The sequence below is a fragment of the Triticum aestivum genome, chromosome 5B, assembly GCF_018294505.1.
Source record: "Triticum aestivum cultivar Chinese Spring chromosome 5B, IWGSC CS RefSeq v2.1, whole genome shotgun sequence".
Taxonomy (NCBI): domain Eukaryota; kingdom Viridiplantae; phylum Streptophyta; class Magnoliopsida; order Poales; family Poaceae; genus Triticum; species Triticum aestivum.
Genome location: NC_057807.1, coordinates 511,854,947 through 511,873,792, shown reverse-complemented (window position 1 = coordinate 511,873,792; position 18,846 = coordinate 511,854,947). Strand labels below are relative to the sequence as shown.

The 18,846-nt window shown below is 43.9% G+C and overlaps 2 long non-coding RNA genes across 4 annotated transcripts; both read right to left on the bottom strand.

Annotated features, from left to right (window-relative positions):
- Positions 1 to 1,720: 1,720 nt before the first annotated feature.
- Positions 1,721 to 8,108, bottom strand: LOC123112847 (uncharacterized). 2 transcript variants are annotated; one of them, XR_006455737.1, is made up of 4 exons: positions 7,985 to 8,096; positions 7,713 to 7,871; positions 2,258 to 3,725; positions 1,721 to 2,184 (listed from the first exon to the last, which is right to left on the bottom strand). It is a non-coding gene; the product is annotated as an uncharacterized lncRNA (long non-coding RNA). The 2 variants fall into 2 exon arrangements; XR_006455738.1 differs by lacking the exon at positions 7,713 to 7,871 and having other exon boundaries at positions 1,725 to 2,184; positions 7,985 to 8,108.
- An 85-nt stretch (positions 8,109 to 8,193) lies between these two features.
- On the bottom strand, positions 8,194 to 10,426 carry LOC123112846 (uncharacterized). Of its 2 annotated transcripts, none has more exons than XR_006455736.1 (6): positions 9,508 to 10,426; positions 9,141 to 9,195; positions 8,919 to 9,008; positions 8,607 to 8,838; positions 8,424 to 8,516; positions 8,194 to 8,337 (listed from the first exon to the last, which is right to left on the bottom strand). It is a non-coding gene; the product is annotated as an uncharacterized lncRNA (long non-coding RNA). The 2 variants fall into 2 exon arrangements; XR_006455735.1 differs by having other exon boundaries at positions 8,591 to 8,838; positions 9,508 to 10,425.
- Positions 10,427 to 18,846: the final 8,420 nt, after the last annotated feature.

Below are 18,846 nucleotides of genomic sequence, written 5' to 3'. Positions count from 1 at the left end.
GAATCCAGACCTTTTCCTCATATAGTGGGAATGCATTTTCTTACTTGATTGACATTACAGATATGTGTACCACATCGATGGGCGAACGACAGGAACTGAACACGCGCAAGGTGGATTCACAACCCACAATTTGAGTTCAGCGGAAAATCCATATCTCTCTCTTTTCCATTATGGAGCATCTTAATCTTAAGTTTCCTATTTGTCAAAGAAAAATTTCATTATCAGCTCACTCGAAATAGTATGCCCCTGTACTAAAGTGGGTTAAAAGGCATCACGGTGTCAGGACACGATCTAATAGATCTTTGTTCCTTGGTAACCTCTAGTTTGATCAGGGAAACTACTAAAAATAAAACTGCTTGCAATAGTCCGATTAATTCCCCAAGCGAAAATGTCTCCTTGACAAGATCTGAAGCGCTTCTGCCGATGGACTTACACTCTTATGTAGTATATACATACCATGTTTAGAATAGCTCTTGTTTTATGCTCACGCTAAAAAGAGACAAGCTCAAAAATACAGAGGAGCATCAATTCCAAAGAAATTATATATAAAAGTCCATTTTTTGCCACTAAAATTTTAAAGAAAATATGTTGGATAATTTCCACTTCATTACAAAACAATAGGTGGGATCATCTACATGTATTTATTTTGATATATTATCTTTGGTTTGTATCCTGTTATTAACTAATAGCCAAAGGAACACATGAATTCACTGTGGACATAGGATTTTCCAAAACCAATCACTCAAAGGTGAAATTAAGCCACCGAAATTAATGGTCTCACAAACAATTTGACAGTGTATTACCTAGAAAATTATAGCATCAAAATAGGAGAATCATTACCCTCATACTAGTAGAGTGCCCGTGCGTTGCCACGGGCTCTTGAAATAGTTTAAAAGAGTTACATGTTAAATTTCACATGTACAAACAATATAACACAAACACAATTATTGATAATTGAAGTTCATTTTTACAATGTAAATTGATACAAAAAAGAAAGATTAATGAGATGTCTATATAACAAACTGAGCGATGTTCCAATTAAACATCTATTACAAAACTATCAATATCTAGATGATGCATTTCAGAAATTCTTTGACAATATCAGGAAAGTTGCCTTTAGCTTCATTCCCACGATGTTTTAGCAAGTATAATAAAAATTGCTTTCTCAACTCATACCCATCCTGCGCGAACAATATATGTAGTTAGTATGAAAATTTCACACCGAAGGTATTAAAACATGTAACGGACAATACTCACCGCGCAAACCGGCTTCCCTAATTCTTCACCGTTCCACCAGAGCATAAAATAAAAAACAAAATAGCCAGACACATTCCTGCAATTTTTTAAATCAATAATATGAAAAATGATAACAAAGATAAATGTTTTTATTATGAATTCATTACCCGTCTATACTCGTTCGAATACCAAACGGAAATAAACGTTGCCAATTAGATATATCGGAATTCCAACCAGACAACTTTATTTCGAGTGTTTCTTTAAAATCCCTTGCAAAACATTTTAATTTCAGTGCATGCCTCAAATTTTTATCCTGTGACGATTGTGATGTTTGAACAGGGTCCATAATATATAGACGACATGCCTCTTTGTCGATGACGTATAAGTTGTATCGGCCGATGGATGTATAGGGAAGATAAAACTACAATTGGAGCTATTAGAAACAACAACAAACCATGATAACAATAGACAAAATATTTTACGTACCATGTTGGACGATGAGATGTCGTTGTCCATCCCACGCCAGTTATCAAAAAATATTGCCAACGTCTGGATAGTTTCCTTCTCGCAAAATTTCTGATCTCGTGTTGACCTCCAGTAATATGCTCGTGCGTTGCCACGGGCTTTTTAGGTTTTTAGCAATGGAGATAGATTATGTTGTTGTATAAACCTTGGTGTAGTTTTGGCTCCTTCCAATGAAATTGAGCCGGCCCTTGTCGAAGGATTCTTTTTGAACATCAACGTAATCTATCTCCATCTCTCTCACACCCCACAAAAGAAGTATTATCATGTGCAACATATATACAAGGAAGAATAATTATTTGTATGCATCTCATCGTGTAAAACTGGATGACTTTTGAGTCCAGTAGCTCATAGTTACATCTGTGACTTTCTCGATCGACATTTTCAAAGCATCATCCAAAGCAATCAATTTTTATTATCTCTGACCTACAAAAGTGAACATATAAAAATATATTAAATAAAAAAAGACAAAGCAGCATGTAGCATTGCCGTCACTTACAAGGTGTGTCATCTCACTGCACCATTTCTTGCATCTCTTCTAAACTTTCCCACATACTCCAAAAGATGATGGCATATTGTACATCTGATTTAAAAAATGAGACGGCTATCACTACCTCGAGAGATGATGGCGTACCGAATTAGTTGACTGCCCGTGCATTGGAACGGGTCATAAACATTTCAACGGTTTAACACGAATTTGTGTCTACTGTATACCAGTGGTGCATCTGACTTGCAATCTTTCCTTCCACCACCTGCCATACACGCTTTTAATTCGAAGCACGTAACCATGCAATTGTACCTAAAGATTTCTGAGGGGAAAAAGGATACGTAATAGGTCCTCGTTGTTATATACATGACCATAAGGTCAAAGGAACCCATCCTAATCTAACTTAAGCAAAATTGCATAAGGGCTCACAAGTGGACCTGAAGCTATGACAAGTACAAAATTTAAAGGGTGTTCCTCTTGAACATCCTACGAGGAATAACAATAAGCAAAACCAGAAACAATAGTTCAGTGCTCGGAAAAAATTACTATTGCTTGAGCAGCTTCAACTTCAGGAGTACCTACCAAGGTTTATATTTTACTACATCCTTCTAAAATGTCAGTCTTTGCATAAAACCTTCACGTTTTTAGAAAACTATCATGCAGAAATCACATTCTTTATGAGAAACACACCTCATAATAGAAAATTTGTATCATAATAGAAATTGTAGGTTTCCTTGATGGGAAACATACTAATGGTCATATCCGCATCATCATCACAGCTTCAGCCTCTATCGCTACCCATCATTACTCATCTTGTGCAACCTCTCTTCTTTCTGCTTTCACTCCCTTTTTTGGAGTTTGTCTTCAGCAATAGTAGCAAAAAAAGCAAGTCCAGCTCAATGTTGTCAGCAACCTAAAAAAAGTTTTGGCTATGATGGCATTTTCAGATGGCTTGGCAAGTTCTCATGCTCTTTTTAATCCAAGACATATATATAAGAACCAACTTTCTAAGACATATAAGAACCAACTTTCTAAGACAAGAATGAGGCTACTCATGTATGTGCCTTTTAGTCTCTTCCTTAAATTTTCTTCTAGATGGTGCAAATGGAGATTCCAGATAAGGAGGAATGTCAGTACACAGTTCCACATTGATTCGTGAGAAAGAAAACATTAATTTAGAACAAGTGGAGTACCTTTAGTTTCCTCATGTACATCAGCGAATGTTGTCTTTTTTACCGTTAAATTACTCTTTTCCTTTTCTTCCTCCACCCATTATCTTTGCCTCTCTTCCTCCCGAGCCCAGGCTCACCACATTTTTCAATGGTGCATCTAGCTCGCAATCACACCTTCCATCTCCACCCAGACTTTAACCATGCACTTGATTTACATCTCACATTGTTTAACTTCTCCCTCCCTTTGCCTCTCTCGCTGCAATGCAACATTCTCTCTCTCCCTCCCTCCCTTCCCTCTTCCAATTAAACTACGACATTTAAGAAGTAAGCATTATGTGTGAGATGTAAATAGTTGTGCCAGAAGGACAATAAAGTTTAATGTGGCTCTATTGGTCAAAAGTTACAACCGCATAAAAAATATCATAAAACGTTTAATGATTTATAAGTTGCATCCTGATTTTAATAAATTTAGGCTAACTTATAAATCACTTGTTCATGATATTGTTCTAGGAGAAAATAGTTGATTTCCCTTCTCGGGAATTTATTATTTAAGGTATGTGATATTGTTCACTATAAAAATATGTTACATTTCTCTATGAGCAAATAGTTGATTTTCGTTCATATAAAAAAACAACCGATTTTTCTAAAAAAACGGGTCACCCCTCATATGCCCGGGCTGGCCGCCCGGTCACTGACCGATCATAATTTTTTGACACTGACGGGCCTCTCAAACGGACCTGAAACGCCCGGGCTAACCGGCACCCCCATATCCAGCTAAATATGGGGCAGATATGGGGGCGCCCCGGCACGCCCGCCACGTCGGACCCGGCCCATACTGGCCCACCAGACCCCACTTACATTCATCCCCATCCGCTCGCCGGAGCAAACCCTAGCCACATCACTCCACTCGTCTCCCCTTCCCTCCGCCACCTGAGCTCACCTCCAGCGGATTTCGACCTTCTCCGCCATGGCAAACAGCGGATCGGACTTCGACCAGTCTGGATCCATCGACTGGGGTGTCATCCCGTGTGGGTTGGAGGAGGCAATGGCAGTCCGCACACTCAGCCGCCCCTGGGAGGACAACACCCGACCGACAGACGGATCCGTCCGCCGCGAAGCCATAGCGTCTGCTCACCGGGCGCTCAGGTCCTCTGGTGCTGGATCCTCGCGGTCCCGGCAGCCGAAACACCTCTCCTTCCCCATCACCAGTCGGGCAGACTACGAGTCTCACCGGGAACGGGCAGCACGCTGTGGGAAGGAGAGGATAAGGGCCGCCAAGGCTGGTATAGCGGCGGAAATGGCGGCGGCGGAGGCGGCTGATGCAACGACGAGGGCGGCCGAAGAGGAGGAAGCCATCCATTCCCACATTTGTAAGAAATGGCAGCGGAGGACCATGCGCGCCCTCGCCCTAGAGCAGAATCGGGCGGTCCGTGCCATGAACAGACTGCCACAGAAGGAGGAGAAGGAGGAAAGCGACTGCGAGGACAGCTCCGGCGACAAGTAGATCCGGTTGATCCGTACTGCGTCTTTGACCGGTACTTCTACGAGAAGGACGACAAGGGCGTCGGGAAGGACAAGGGCAGTCGTGGATGAACTCCACCATAGCCAAACATGCCAAATTTTGGTAGTCCGATAGCATGTTTAGTGTAGTGTGACGGAGTAGCCGAACGATGCGTATGCGTCGACGTAGTTGCATGAGTTTGTATGGATTTGAGATATGCTAATTGAGGTGTCCGGATGTGGATTGTATTTTTTTAGGAGTGCCCGGTCACTGCCCACGGACGCACCCGGGCGCGTCCGCGGGCGTTTAAGGGACCGGATTTGCCAAGTTCGGTTGTAGATGCTCTAACAAAATATATCGCTGAAAAATACTACTACATAACACACTTTTTTGGGAGTTTTCTGTCACGTAACGATTTTTCTTTACTTTCCAATATAGCACAACGCCGGACGCCGCACAACGCTCTCGTTCCCCTCACTCTCTCCGCACCACTCTCTCATTCCCCTCCACCAAATCCCTAGCTCTAGTCCGACGAACCGCCTCCCTCTCGCCCGCGTCGCCGCCTCCCTCCGACGGACGCGCGTCGCCACCTTCTCTCCCTCTCGCACGCGTCACCTGCTCCAAAGATTTATTTACCGAGGTTGAGGAGGAGCAGGCGGAGCGCGGGCAGGGCGGACTTCTCCTACTCGACAACGGCTGCAATGAACGCCGGCGCTCCTCATCGCCCTCGACCTGCAAGGAGGAGCGCCCGTACTGGACGCTGCCGTCCCCGACAGGCTCTCTTCGATGGAGCCCCCCTCCATCTCGACGGCACCTGAGAGCGATCCCACACCCGTCCCAATCGACTACCATGCTCTACGCTCGACGGCAAGACCCACGAGGTGTGCATCTTTCTCGTACTGTCTGCGTGGGTAGATTCTTGATTAGGAGTATAGTATGTTGTGATTCTTGTGAGGATGGGATATGGATGCAGATGGGATATGGTTGTGATTCTTGATGGGATGCAGATGGGAGTAGGATGTATGTTGCGAAGGGAAGAACCGTGGGATATGGACGACGAGGCAGCTCGTGAAGATGCGGTTGCTACGTCTGCACTGATTAGGTGTAAGACAATTACTCCAACATTGATTTTCATGTTGCTTATCCGACACTTACAGTACTGCGTCTCCTCAGTCTAGTTTTTGCAATATAGTAGGGATGGTCTTTGTAACTGAAAGGAGTAGCACTAATCTTTATGAATTGTACTGTTGCATAGTGTACATGGTTGGAAATTCCAACATTTACTCATCCTTTATTGTTGCTAGAGTAGATGTTGTAGTACTGCTGCTAAAATGAACATAACTGAAGACATAGTTCAGTTTAGCAAATGATTCTTTTTAGTTTAGCATATTATTATTTTCATATGATTTTCAGAAGGAGTAATGCTTAGCAGTTTATTTTATTTTTCATTTTAGGAGTATTGCAGATGGAGTAGATGATTCCTTGACGCTTGTGCTAGGAGTACTCCAATGTAGAGATGCATGTGCAGAGTACTCCAGTGTAGTGATGCATGTGCTTGAATCGCCTAGTTCAGTTAGAGTATTTACTGAATATTGTTGATGATGCAATAGTTAAGAGTACATAGATGATGCAGTAGTTAGAGTATTTAGATGATGCAAAAATTATTTAGGAGAAGATGATGCATGTTGTCAACTCTGAAATGTGCATAAATAATTGTCTAGGGCTTGTACTCTGAAAGTTTAGGAGCAGGCTTGTACGATCAACACTTAAAGCTTGTAGGACTTGTATCTGGAGTAGATGAGCCATGCATGTTTAGGAGTACTGCTTCTGCATCTGCAAATGTTAGGTTAATTTCAGTTTAGTGCAAATATTCTGTTCTTAGTACTGCTTCTGTCCAGATCAGTTTGTATAGTTTTTGTTTCTGTTTTTGTTTGTACAGTTTGTTACTCCTCCAGTACAAGTAACTGGAGCACAGTTTGTTAGCTGTACAATAACTGTAATTGTTGTGAATTTACAGTAACTGCACAGTTTGAATCAGTTTGGTACAGTAACTGTCTCTGCTCCGCTTGATCCGCCTCCTATGCGGCTCCTCTGAAATCAATTTGAATCAGTTTGCAGATGAGAAGATGCTGCTAGGCGAGGAGTGCCTGGGCAAGCAGCGCCTCTAGGCGGCGAGGAGTGCCTAGGCCAGCGCGGCTAGGACGAGCGCCAGCAGCGGTGGCCTCCACCTGGGCGCTTGGTCAAGGAGGAGTGCCTGGGTGCGGTGCGGCAAGCAGTGCCTGGGAAATAGTGAGGCGCGAGTTGCTGGGCGAGGCACGAGGTGCTGACGACGGCGAGGTTAAAATTCAAATAGATCTGGGAGCAGAACAATGGTGAGGGCAGAATTGTACTTTTACAGAGATTTGGGAGCTGTCGGAAATACAAAAATGTATTATATTTTGTTATAGAGGGAGTTGTATGTAGATTTTTCCTGTTAAATTCTAAGGCGTTTACTCTCTGAGCTAAAAAGTTGCTGGAGTTGGGTCCTACACTCACCATATGAACATATATCTTCAAGCTGAACCGCCTAATTTAGTGATTATACATTTTGTGGTCAAGATGTCTTGTGCATGTACATTTAGATTTAATCTGGCCACAAGAAAATGTTTGAATTTTGCTTGCTCTATTGTGTAGCTGGACATTCTTGTTACTGTAAGTTCAGTGGCCCTGTTTAATTCAATTAGTTTTGCAGGCACCCATAAAATGGAGAAAAGGTCATGATATAGTGTGGAATGCAAATATTGCTCACACTGACCTTGCAAAATGAAGTTAGACCAGAACTGGATAATTGATGCAGGCGAACAAAATTAAGTTTCGAGGTACACGTATTTGAGCACCATGCCCTCCCGAGCTTCACATATTTTTGACTGTAAGCTTTACTTTTGTGATTCATCTCTTCTACCACTGACAGATGCTAAACAACAAGGATAACATTATAAACATTTTGGGAGACAGATTAAAAAATAAGTGAAGTAGAATACACTATTCAGAAACAAACTTAGCTATAAAAACATATTAGTAACCCACCTCGCATCCATCTTTGTCGACCAGGTGTCGTCTTTGGTAGTTTCTCGCATCCCCATCAGCTTAGTTCTGTTGCGCTCTCGTAGTTGCTTAGCAAGATTTACCCATTCCCAACGGATCCAAACAGGGTTAAGTTCTCCGAGCTCACTAATTTTGTAGTCAATTTCAATGCAAAAACAGGTAAACTATATGACCCAATGCGATAAACCATAAGCAATCATGTGCATTTACCTGGCACTGGAGACATTTGGAATGATGATCAACATTAGAGATATCACGTAGAGGAGGTCGGCGCAGATTTGGCACGTCCATATCTTCAAGTATCATGGTCTGTCGGCGCCTTCAGAATGAGAACACTACGACAACACCGTTGTAAAGACAAATCCTATTTTAGTTCCCTGGGAAAGGGCATCCTACTCGCGCCCCTGCCGCTGATAAGTACCTTTTTTCTCTCCACTTTCTCGCTCACAATCCTTAACTTTTCCTAACAATGGACCAAATTGTCTTGGTTTAAATTCAAAGTAGTATAAGAAACCTGCGGCTAAATATTTGTTAGACCTTGCTTTGACCAAATAGAGTACTGACCAAGTTGACATTTAGCTCACTGACCAAATTGAGTACTGACCACAGAACTTGCTTTGACCACATTAATGGGCCACATGCAGAAGCTCAAATGGTAATCTCACACTGGTTTATGCCGGCTCCTGTAAGCACAAATTATTTCATATGAAAGACCGATCGTGCAATACCATTTGAACTTTGTGGTACATCTGTGGCATAAACCAGTGTGAGATTACTAGGGGCCGGCAAAGAAGCATCACTAGACCAATCTGATGTGTTGTTGCCCCCCTTGTCGTCTGCCAGGTATGATTGATCACATACAAAACATATGATTTATGCAAAAAGTATGTTTGACGATATTTAGACAGAATTATACCTGGACCCATTGAGTAACTATGGTCAAGATTGTCAGCTAAGGGTATATTCTCTGTGTTGTATTCATCGACATTTGCCCCATCCATATGGCCTGCAACACATCATGTACACACATTGTGAGAAGGGCATGATGTTAGCCATGTACAGCTAAATCTGATAGCCTAGGTACATCTGCTGCCTTTGTATCTTGAGTTGCCTTGCTTTTTGAATTCCCCATACATACCTATCAATTGCTAGCTCCATGAGACCAAAAGATCATTGCTAGATTCCTCCATTCACTACAACATATACAACACATCATTACCATGAAACAGAGTGAAAGTAGCGCTGAAGAACGAAAACGAAAAGTCATAAATTATTGTTTAGGATATGCAATTTACGACAGAGAATAATTTCAAACTACCAAGTCTGGATCCAAACGACAGAGAACCTGTTATTCGATATGGGATATAAAGAACACAATATGGAGCGTAGCTTGCTTTCTGTTTGAATTTTTGTCTCTATCCTCAAGTTCAGATGCTATGATCTAGATGCATCTATGGAAGTAGATTATAATGATGTATTTCCCTTCTGGATATGCTAAGTTTTACCTGTCAATGTTCAGTACCAGCAGCAATTCGTAGCATTCCATTGGGGGTGCAGATACTCCAGTGCCTAGCTAGAGAGCAGTTGCATTGGCCTTCTTCTTCACCGGATTGATTCTTTCCAAAACAGACACGGGTCTCGCGCGCAAGCACAACGCCGTTCACGGCCTGCAGCCCCTGAAGCAAGCTGTTGACGCCGGCATCGTCAAGCTGCAGCCGCCGTCGCTGGCTCCAGGACAGCACCTCCTCCTCGTCGCCCGTCAAACCACCGCCCCGGCCCCGGCGCCATCGGCAACGGCTCGACGCCGTGCTGCCGCGCCCGAGCCCCGGTGAGGCAGCCTCCATCCTCCCAAGCGAGCACGCCGGCCGCCGCCGCCCTCGCCAAGCCCCCGCCGGAGCCCCACCGGTCGGCGTCCTCCTGCGCCTCCTCGACCCCGCCTCCTCGCGCCCGCGCGCCGCCGCCTTGGCCTCGCTTCACCGGCGACAAGCCCCCGCCGGAGCTCCCCAAGCTCGCTCGCCTCCTCGCCGGAAGCCCCCGCCGCTGGCAATGGATTCGCCAACACCAGCCGCGACGCCACGGCGGTGGCGGTGCAGGCGGCGGCGTCATGGTGATCCACGACGGCGGCGACGGTCGCCGGCGTCTCCCTGGTTCGGCGGCGGCGGCTGCATCCCGGGAGAGGAGGAGCAGCGGCTTGGGATCTCGTCCGCGTCTTCCCTGCGAGGTCCACGGCGGCGGAGGGAGAGTTGGGTGAGTGGAGGGGCGGATCTGGCCGCCGGCTGATTCCTTGGGTACGGGTGCGGGGAGAGGGCGGCGGCGGTCGGGTTGGATCGGCCGGGGAGGGGGAGCAGTGGTGGATCGGGCGTGCGATCGGGCGTGAGAAGGTCTGGTCGGCGGGGGAGATCGATCTGCTCGGGGCTCAAGGGTTTTTTTCGCGAAGGTTTTTTTTGGCAGAGATGGGATGATGACGAAAAAAAATGGTGGTGAGGAATGACGAAAATAAAGCAGCGAAAATAAACCGCGCGGACTATTCACCAACTGCTTCATTAGAAGTAGAGATACAATGAAACATAACTAACAAAATCAACCAATTGACACAGTAAGGATACGCCCACTTATTCACACACCTACCCAAAGTAAGCTTCATATTGACCCCACCCAAACCTGGGACAAAGTATAAGGTTGCAAATGATAAACATGTCCCAAAAATTTGGTGTTAGGGGAATAATCCCTAACCCAAAGATCATGCTAGAACTAATGTTTTGCCCGTCACCCATATTATATCTGTAAAAGGTCTTGGAAGCATTGACAACCCAAATAACACTCTTCCAAAGAGGAGAACCATTTCCAAGGTTTAGACAACAAAAAGGTAGGGCTAGTAGTATTATATCTAAAATCCAAAATCCTTTTCCAATATTTATCCCCACTCTCAAAGTATCTCTTACCCGAGAGGCAAGTAAAGCCATGTCAAAATCCCTAGATTAGAGACACCTAGACCTCCAAATTTCTTCTTCCGAGAAACCAAAACCCCACAGGCCAAATGGTACTTGTGAGAATCACCCATATTCCCCAGAAGAAGTGTGCCATTTGAGAGTTAATGACATTAATTACCCATTTGAGAGATTTAATCATATACATTAGATAAGCAAGATTGCTAGTAATACAGAAACGTAATAAAATAAGTTACCCCTAAAAGACAAAGTCTTACCCATCCAACCTGAAATGATCAAATGATCTTAATGATCCTAAAAATGATAGGGTGTAAGTCACCTCTCCTTAGTTTATAAAAGTTCAAAGGCACTCCAAAACACAAGATTTGGGCACCCCACTAGGATGGATAGTCAAAAGGCACTCTTATGAAACTTATTTTTCATACCAGATAAACTCCTAAATCTAGAGAAAGATCCATTTAAAATTTCTAGCCTTGTCAAAGGAATTATCAGTAAATAGCAAAGTGTCATCAACATACTGCAAACTACACACCACCAGGAATGACATTGGGTAAAAGCCCCAAAACTAAACCATGGCTGGTAGCTTTGTACAACATTTTAGAACAGAAATCAGTCACCCGCAAGGTTAAACGTGATAGGAGAAAGTAGGTTACCCTATTTGAGACCTTTGCCCACACTAAAATACGTTCATCAGTATCAAACCAATCAACTCCTCACCAAAACTTCTACAAGAAAGCATTTCCTAAAAGGAAAACCCATTTCACGTTGTCATAGGCTTTCTTTTAATCATGTTTTAAAATAAGCTCCTTGGAACTAGTCCTATTATTTATCGCATGTTTAACCTCATGGGCCATGACAACACTCTCCAAGATAAATCTATCCCTAATAAAAGGCAGATTGAGTAGGAGAGATAAGTCTATGCTAATGGGAGAGAACATGTTAGCCATGGTTTGGGTCAAAGTCTTCACGACACAATTGCTAAACTTTTTTCATATCTTTGGCATAATTCTCCTTATGCTTTGTTCGGTTACACCCTGTCTCAGGGGGTTGGAGGGGATTTGGGGGGGATTTGACTTGTATTGGTTTCAATCCCTGCTAAACCCCTTCAAATCCATGCCAACCGAACGCAGCCTTAGGGATGAGAATAACTAGAGAAAAATTGAGCTTAAATAAATCCAAGGTGCCATTTTCAAAACCTCTAACAAGCTACTAAATTTACACTAATCCGCCCCTAATCCGCCCACGTAATATTGTAAACCTAGTCCATAAATAGAAGAAAATTCCGTAATGTAGCAAACCTCGTGGTATTGTGACAGAAGAGAGGTGCTACTATATATGGACAGAATATTATGAGCTTTTTTGCATGGAACAAACTCTTACGAGTTACTATTACGAAACACTAGTTGGATGCTTGTGTATTACCACGGAATACGAAATATGATGTGAAATGATTACTCGACAAAATGGTAGCATGGACTTGAATATTTTAGATGAGTGTTTTTTACGGAATATATCTCAACAACAGAACAATGTGAAACGTAATTGAAAATCTATGAACATGGACAAACTTCGGCTCATTCCAACGCCAAGCGAGTCTAGTAGTGTATCTCTCGGTTCTTCGCATTGATGACCGATAGATACCAGTGGCATTTCTGATGTTAATTGGAAGGAATACCTAAAGTAATAAATATTATAGAATACGTAACCACATCTAGGTAAATAAAAGTGGTTATAATTATTATATTTAAGTGTAGCGATTTAAGACTGGCCATGTCATGCTCCAGAAAAGTATTCACTTGTTTTACAATGTGGCCATGTGTTGCCGGTTCTATATTGCTTTTCTCGGATGCGGCATTTTGATACCCAGGCTCAGATGAGCCCGGGCATGAACAGGACCTCAAAAAAAGTAGAAAAAGGAAATATAAAAAATCATTTTTTGTGAGGCAAGATGTTTAAATGTGTGATGTTCATGCAAAAATTTCATGAAGTTCAAATACTTGAGGAGCTCGTGGCAAAAAAAACGGTCTGTGAGAGGCTCGCGATGACGCAGTTAGGCGGTAGGGATGGTTCGGAAGTGCGGGTGGGAAGTTGGGCCGGGATGGGTGCCTCACACGGTGTGCGGATGCGCGCCCATGACGCGCGGCTGGACAGGGAGCTTGGTGGTGTACTGCTCGGAGGCGGTAGGGTTTGAGAGTGGGGGTTGAGGTGATATGTAGAAGAAGGAGCAGGTGAGGGCGAGAGGAAAAGCGAGGATCGATCTCAACTTTTTTTAGTGAAGGGGATCGATCGATCTCAACTTCACTCATCATGCCCCCACATAGTTGCACCGACGCTTAAGTAAGGACAAGCCCCCCCCCCCCCCCACATAGTTGCACCGACGCTTAAGTAAGGACAAGCCACATGGCTACACGGGCCACTCACACACGCGCCCCAGCAGCTCTCTGCCACTGCACAACAGTGCACTTGTCTGTTCGCTTTAGGTTCAGTTATCTGGACCAGAACCTGAAGGTGTTACAGGTGGCTAGTGGCTAGTGGCTAGCTAGCTGTAGGGGAAAGGGGTGAGCCGTAAGGAGAAAGTGACACCAAGAGTGTTCACGGCTATAAGATTAGTTTTTGTCGCGCGGCTCTATAATTTTTTAATATATATTGGCGTATATTATAGCATAAGAACCGAGGTATTTAGACTGTCTGCCAGGACTATCAAATTTCTTAGATTTCTGTCTTTTTAACCTTTTATTTTGCATGTTGCATATGAATATATGATATTATTCTCTGGGAAAAAAGAATATAAAATATATATACTATATTTAAATCATATTTGTATATATATTTCACCTTTGTAGAATGTGTCAGTGATGGATATGGATATTGTTGACCATCAAAAAAACCTAACAACAAGAGCCCGAAGGTGATGTCGTGGAAGAGACCAAAAAGTCAGCAAGTTCTATACAGCCTACACATGCACAGATAGAAATAGTCAATTCACGTCATACCAAACCAAGAAGAGTAAATACAAATATTACACCACAAGGTACTTTTTTCACAGTGATTATCAACCTTTTCATTTCATTGGTCTTTTTTATTATGTAACTAATTTAGCTTCATGTTGTACCCATAGATTATATTTGCATCCTGGACGATATTTCCACTATTAAATCAATCATGTCCTTACATGCAAAAACTAAGTTGGTGCACATAAATGATGCATTATTATCAAACGCCGAGATGAGGTGCATTACATGAGATGAGATGCCTTACACACGACGATGTGTTTTTTGCACGATGATGTAAGTCAAACCACACAAAGTCTCGTAACTAAACATTAGTGCCTCAAAATTTAAATGTATTCTATGTTTGAAATTATAGGTAATAAACGCGCACATATACTGCATAAGTGCCTAGGAGCATCTGCAAGATAGAGAGGGTGGAAAGCTACATATTTCAAGCACGTTTGTGTGTTCCCTGCTAAAGAATTTACTTCCGGTGCCCGGGCTCAGATGAACTTAGTTTTTGCTTGTAAGGACATGATTTGTGATTTAATAATGGAAATATCGTTCGGGGTGCAAATATAATCTATCATGGTACAACATGAAGCCAAATAAAAAAGACCAGTGAAATGAAAAGGTTGATAATCACTGTGAAAGTAAGTACCTTGTGGTGCAATACTTGTATTTGCTCTTCTTGGTTTGGTATGACGTGAACCGGCTATTTCTATCTGCGCATCCGTAGGCTGTATAGAACTTGCTGAGTTTTTGGTCTCTTCCAACGACATCATCCTTGGGGGCTTGTTGTTAGATTCTTTTTGATGGTCAACAATATCTGTAACCATCACTGACACATTCCGCAAAAGTGAAATATACATACAAATATGATTTAAATATAGTATCATATATTTTTTTCCACAAAAAAGTATCATATATTCATATGCAACATGCAAAATAAAATGATTAAAAAGATAGACATATAAGAAATTTGATAGCCCTGACAGACAGTCTAAATACCTCGATGACATACTATATGCCAATATATAAAAAGAAAAATTATAGAGCCGCGTGATAAAAAAAACAATTATATAGCCGTGAACACTCTCAGTCTCACTTTCTCCTCACCGCTCATCCCTTTCCCCTTCACCTAGCCACTCTTTTGTAAATCCTTCAGGTTCAGATAACTGAGACAAGTGCACTGTTGTGCAGTGGCAGTGGCCCATGTAACCGCACGTGTGTGAGTGCCCCATGTGGCTTGTCTTGTCGTTAGAAGTGTGGGTGCTCACGGGGGAGGAGGGACGTCGCCTCGCCGGAAGCGAGGCGATGCTCGTGCGGAAGGAGGGAGGATGCCTCGCCTGGGCGTGTGCTCATGCGGGAGAGGGGCGGCCGCCTCACCGGAGCCATCAGGTGGTCCTTCTCTTTGTCGGGGTGCGTGCTGGCGGGAGGAGGGAGGTCGTGCCACCGGGACCGGGGTGTGCGCCCTGATGCAGTCCAGCTGCAATGCCACCATCTACTACAACCTCCGCACGGATGCCCTCGTCGCGGACCCGCGAGCTCCACCGCGGACCTCCACGGCCTCTGCGTCATCGCCGTCTCCGCGGTGGCCCCCAACGCCTCCGCCACCGCGTCCATGCTCGCTAACACCACCTGGGCCGCCTTGGGCACACCAGAGCCGGTTATCGATGGGTGCGCGCAACAGGTGCCGACGCTCATGATGAGGACCTGCGCCGGCAAGTACGGCCAGGCGGGAGGAGGTAGTTTTCCACCCGAGGGGGGAGGGGTTGGTTGCTTTTTCTTTTTTGATACAAGGGTGTGTATGCAATTTCTTTACCACATTAGCTCCTTACAATCGGGCCCTACTTGCCAGAAAGTGATCAAATGCAACAAATCGAGCGATCCGTGCTTTCTGCAAAATTCCGTGCTTGCCATAAGAAGTTTAAAGTATGCAAAATATCATAAGCATGGCCTTGTATTTTCTAGTGTAGACAACTAAACACTACAAAATTATTATCAGAACGCCCATCTTTGATAAAAAGAATAGTATGTAAATTAGTTATATTGCATAAATAATTTGGCAGACGGTACCATGTCAGAATGGATTCCAACTCTAATTTTCATGTGGATCATTTAGTTATCAATCATATTGACCAACAAAAGATCATGATGTTGGTGCTTCTCCTAATCCCATTAATGGTTAAGAGGAATAATCGATTGGGACCTCTAGGCTTGGAAAGTTGGACTCCATTGTTCTCTCCATCTTCATGTCTATACACGAGTATAATTGAATAAGGAAAGCCAATATTCTGTAATTGATTTTTGATGTTTGTAGATTTTTTATGGCACAACCACACAAATTTGAACAGATTAAGGGGGTGTTTGTTTCCAGGGACTTTTTTGTGTAGGGACTAGAAAAAGTCCCTCCTAGAGACTTTTTTACCAAACGGGAGGGACTTTTTAGGGACTAAACTAGGCATTTGTGACTAAATGAAGAAGACTCTCAAGGAGTCTTTTTTGGGACTTTTCCAACAATGCCCCTCCATGCATTCATTGGTCCGCCACTCCATGATGTTGTTTGATTGTTATTTTTCTATATACTAGGGGCAACATGGTCGTTTAATAACCTCTAGGAAGGGACTAGGGACTTTTTAGTCTCTGGAAACAAACAGGGAGGGACTTTTTAGGGACTAGGGACTTTTTAGTTGGAACTAGAAAAAGTCCTAGGACTTATGAACCAAACAGGGCCTAAAGATCAAGAGATGAAGAGACATTTTTTGCCACCTGATGAAGAGACTAACCGTGCAGCAATCATGGATCTTGATCAGTCCCCTTCTGATTTTCGTTGGAAGCCTCGCAATCAATGGTTGCACTGTCTGGCACAAATCACGGCGTAGCAATCAATGGTTGGACCGTGCATGAGACCTCCCATGCACGGTAGTTAATCCAGTCACAGGGTTTGGCGATTGGAAAGAACTGTCAAGGTCCATCTATTGGGACGTGCGTGCGTTAGTGGGTTTTGAACTCTTTTTTTTTGCATTTTCAGCCCTGTTGTGTGTAGACTGTACGAGGTGGGGAGGAAGAGGTTGATTGAACCGTTTGGTTCCCTCGTTTACTTGCCTATAGTTTTCGGAGGGTAGCTGAAACGGTGGGAGGACGTATCGATAGCTAGCAATAGGAGGGGAAGGTCGAACAAAAACTACATCTGATTCTGCTTTAATACCCTGTTTGGATAAGATGTTTTACCAGAACAGGTTTTGCGTCAACCCAAATAACCATGTAACAAACAAAAACCATATTTGGGTGCCCCCAACAAAAACGTGGATAAGTACATTTCAGTTTCCACAAAGCCAAGAAAGTGAGTTTTGTCAAAAACGACTAATACTCGTTTTTCTGAAAACGTGATTATGTAATCTTCACTGTGGAGAAGCAGAGGGGGCGATAGGAGGGAATGACCATGAGGAATAGGAGTCGGAGGCATGGGAAGATCGTCGGCGTGGGGAGGTAACGAAGAACACGAGAGGAAGGCCTTGTCGTTCCGTTGTGCCTCCACCGCCGTTGATGCTCAGTTGTGCCGTCAAGCCACGCGTTGCCGGAATTGGCCGCCATCTCCACCGTGCGAGTGGCTATGGCTGCGGGTAGACATGGGGCTGCACTAATGTATTCCCTAAAAAACAAAGTGCCAATATATATGTGGCTATTAAGTGTGTGGTTCGTATTAAGCAATATGCCTATAACGTTTTTTTGCTATCCTGGTATAAATAAGAAATCATAGCTGTCAACGTATACCATAACAAAATAAGCCCTGATTACAAAAGTAGTTACCTCTCTATTTTTCTTGACATCTGCGATCTTTCATCTTCAAAAAGTAATAACCTATCATCCTTACGTGAAGTTGAATATAGAAATCTTTGCCCTAAGAAGCAGATGATGCACTAGTTCATGAAAAATCATCACCAATGTGATTTACCCACCGAGGCCTTCAAGCAATTATAAGAAAAAAATTCAACACGTCAAACAAGGACAAGATGAATTTAGATAATAGGAGAATACGAATTAGATGAAGAAATTGGCTTTAGTGCCACTTATACGAATCTAATCTGCAGATCAAATCGTAAATTCTGATAGAGGAGAGGAGTCCACGGCGGCGGTGGTTTCAGGCGAAACGGTGGGGCCGGAGGCGACTCGCGACGGGAGCGAGCTCCGCAACCTGGAGATCGATCTGTTTTTTCTGAGGCGCTGGAATCCAGATCGATCGGCAGAGACGGCAGTGGCCACCGAGCCTGGCGGCGTGCGTGCTATATTGGGCCAGGTGAGGCTGCTGGGCCGGACTGGACTGGGTCAGTTTGCTTTTTCACTGCAACCTTTCTTTTCTTTTATGGGCTGTAACTAGTATATAACATGGTTTGGCCCAACACTGTAGCTCCGCCCCTGCATAGTCATAGATGCGGCTGCTTCCATTGGCATCCGAAATAAAGGCTCGCCGGACCAGCGAGCCGCCGCGGCGCCTTGAGAGGCCGTTGACGTGCCTTCGCTTCGAGGAGCTGCCTCCTCGCCGGGATGGGCCGTGGCTGTGGTGCATCGACTTGACGCTGTGGATGACGCTTCCGCCGCGCTGGACATGTGGGCAATGGAGCTGTTCCGTCGCTGATGCAGACGATCAGCCCACTCTGCCGCCGGTACCTGGGCAACACCATCGTTGACTGAAGCATTGCCTTTTTGCTAGCTTTGGAAGGTCACCAACTCACGCTAGGGAAATAGGCATCGTCCTAGCCCAAACAAAGTTTTGTTTTGCTGTAAAACCCCGTTTACAGAAAACTCATCGCTAATTCTCTGTATCCAAACAAACCACTAATAGTAGGGACGTAAAATAACCATGATTGGACATTAGGGAGGAAGGGAGGGACCACTAATTAAT